This window comes from Amblyomma mixtum, chromosome 7 (genome assembly GCF_055824585.1).
Source record: "Amblyomma mixtum isolate Tamu chromosome 7, ASM5582458v1, whole genome shotgun sequence".
In the NCBI taxonomy this organism is placed as follows: Eukaryota; Metazoa; Arthropoda; class Arachnida; order Ixodida; family Ixodidae; genus Amblyomma; species Amblyomma mixtum.
Window position 1 is genome coordinate 135,466,955 of NC_143018.1, and position 2,928 is coordinate 135,469,882.

Consider the following 2,928-nt stretch of genomic DNA (forward strand, 5'->3'; position numbering starts at 1 on the left):
TGCTGTCAGTTCCTTCGTTGCCGTCCACTTTCGTCTCCTGCACGGCCAATACATCTATCTCGCGCTCCGTAAGAAGTCGGTACACCTGACCTTGTTTTTTCCTTGCCGCCAGGCCCCTCACATTCAATGTAGCGACTCTAAAGGCGGAGGCGGGAGCCATTTTTACGCAAGAGGAAGGAACCAAGAGCATGGTGCTTACCTTCCGCGTCTAGCGCGCAGCTAGACGCCACTGATGCCGCCGGTATCATCCGGCGCAAGAGTATCAGTCTTGTCGAGTAGTACCTTGCCTGCGGAGGAGTACCGTTTGTCAGTCGCATGGTTTGGGCGTGGCCGTAACGACGAACGCCGGGCTTGAGTCGTCTTTGCAGGGGGCTCCTCGACGCCGGGTGCTACCACTTTGTCCCCTTCGGGGCTGGCCTGGTCATGGGGACGCTTCGCCGGGGTGGTAACGGGGGGCGTGACGCTTGTTGTGCGGGCGCCAGTATTCTCGTGGTGGTCCTCGTTCAGGTCCTTTCCCTCGACGACTACGGGCTCTGATGGGCACGCCCCGTTCTCTGACGTCTCATTAGAGACGCCGAGGGAGCCTCCCGTCGGCTGTTGGCTCTCTGGTTCGTCGGCCGCTTTGGTGTCGTCACTGGGAGTCCCAGACGTCGCGAGCGTGGAAGCCGACTTGCCCGCCTCGTCCGTACCAGTGGCTGCTTCCTCCGCCTCGGCGATGCCCATGAGTTCCGCAGTGTCGTTCACCTTTCCGAGCCCGGTAGCTGACGCGTAGGTACGGACGCATTTCGCGTCCACGTGTCCGTAGCGCCTGCACAGGGAACACCTGGGCACCTTGCAGTCGCGGCGAACGTGACCCGTGCCGTGGCAACGCAGGCAGTGCATCGGTCGCCCAGGGACAACAACCAGGGCCAGCTCACCGGCTACTCGGACCTGGTGTGGCAAATCATCCACCTTAATTCCCGGCTTCAACTTCAGTACCACGGTACTGGTGGTCGAGCCTTTCTCCTTCAAGCCTTGGACACGCCAACGCTCCCGCGTCACCTCCGTCACGTTGCCGAACGCCGCGAAAGCAGTCCGGATGTCGTCGTCCGCCACACCGTGCAGCATCCAATGCAGGCGCAGCTTTACCTGCTGATCTTCAGGGTCGAAAATAATGCACCGGCGCCCTTTCACTTGTAGCTCTTTGCAGGCAGCAAGTTTCTTCGCAGCTTCTCAGGTGCTCATCGTCACCGCCCACACGTGGTTAATCTGATACGCCCCCAACGCCACGACGTCGGGGAGCGCACCAGCGTTGGCCAGGGCATCCCGAAAATCTTCCACCCTGCAGGGCCTCACTCTCACGTCTCCGTGAAGAAACACCGTGTTAAGAACAACACGACCTGTACGCAGGGTAGGCAAAACAATTTCGTATTCCTGATCTGCGTCGGCAGCTAACCTGTTTCCGCGGCCAGCAAGTGCCGCTATCGCAGCTCCGACGGAGCTCATGATCCTGCGTCCGTCACGCTCGGTGGCCGGAAGCTCGAATGCCGGCTCGATGGTTTGGGAAGAACAAAAGTGCGTCTAGTGAATACGGTGTCTTCGCTCACTCCCATCCTCCTCCCTTCCCTTCCGGCGAGGTTTAGGTGTCCACCGAGATATGAGAGACAGATACATTTGCTTTCCTCAAAAACCAATTTACCGACGAGTGAGGCATAGAACCGAATGGGCGATGGCGTTCTATGGACTCCTGAAAGCGTTGCAAGACGCTGTCACGTTCCACTCTTAGAGGCGAAGCTTAACATCTTAACCACACATCAGTGACCGCAATTTAGGTAAAAAAAGTGCCCCCCTGAATTTTGACGGGTGTCCACCTAGATATGTGAGACAGTTACTGCGTAATTTCCTTTCCTCAAATACAATTTTCATTTTCTTCATTACGGCTCTTCTTTATCTATCTTCTTTCACTCCCACCTCCCTTCCTCTACGGTGCGGTTCAGGTGTCCACTGAGATGACAGAGAATTACTGCGCCCTTTCCTTTCCTCAAAAAGCGTTCAAAGGGCAAGGCATCGCGCCGAACGGGTGGTGGCGTTCCGTGGACTCCCTGGCAGCGCTACAACACGCTGTCGCGTTCCACTCCTAAAGGCAAAGCTTAAGCGACATTAATTAGCAGTTAATTAGTATTCAGACATAATTTAGTAATTACCATTAATTAGTGATTTGTCGTCAAATGTGACGCCACCAGTGCCACAGAAGCAGTCAAATTGGTGCGGAAAACGCTTTCGCCTCTACGCACTTTAGACAGTCAAAGTGCCCCCTGAAGTTTTGCGGTTAGTCTCCGGTGAGCCAGTGTTCTCGACCTAAGGTTTTCTTTAACTAATGTGACGCTACTGCAGAAGTTATAGCTGCCAGAAACAGACCTGGCAGCGCGGTATTGGATGCGTTCAAGTTTTTCCACAAGATAAGAGCTTTGAGGGGTCCCATGCTGCACAAGCATACTCGAGTATTGGACAAACATTAGTTACGCATAGGTGTTCTTTTACTTTTAAGGCGAAAGCCTTTAATGTCTCATCGCTGTAAGCAGCAGTTGTCGACAGAAATGTCACGCTTTTCAGTTGGTCGAAACGGTCGTGACGTCACAGTGCGCCAATTTCAAACAGGGCCAATTGTACTTTGGCTAGTAACCATGCAACCAATTGAAGGGATCATATAGTGATGCTCCAAGAAAGTGGGACTGAGCTTAGTTAATTGCTTAATTACCCAATTAGCCTAATTAACTTTTCTAATCAGGCAATATAAATAAATAAAACCGAGTAGGAAATTGGTCGAGCTCGGGAATCGAACCCCGGTATTAGGTGTGCGAGACGAGCATGCTATCCACTCCGCCATGCCAGCTCGACTGTTTGGAATGAACAAAGGCGCGTGTAGTGAATACGGTGTCCGCTCACTGC

The 2,928-nt window shown here is 53.8% G+C and overlaps 1 pseudogene; it reads right to left on the minus strand.

Annotated features, from left to right (window-relative positions):
• Positions 1-219: 219 nt before the first annotated feature.
• On the minus strand, positions 220-1,512 carry LOC149337656 (uncharacterized; annotated as a pseudogene).
• Positions 1,513-2,928: the final 1,416 nt, after the last annotated feature.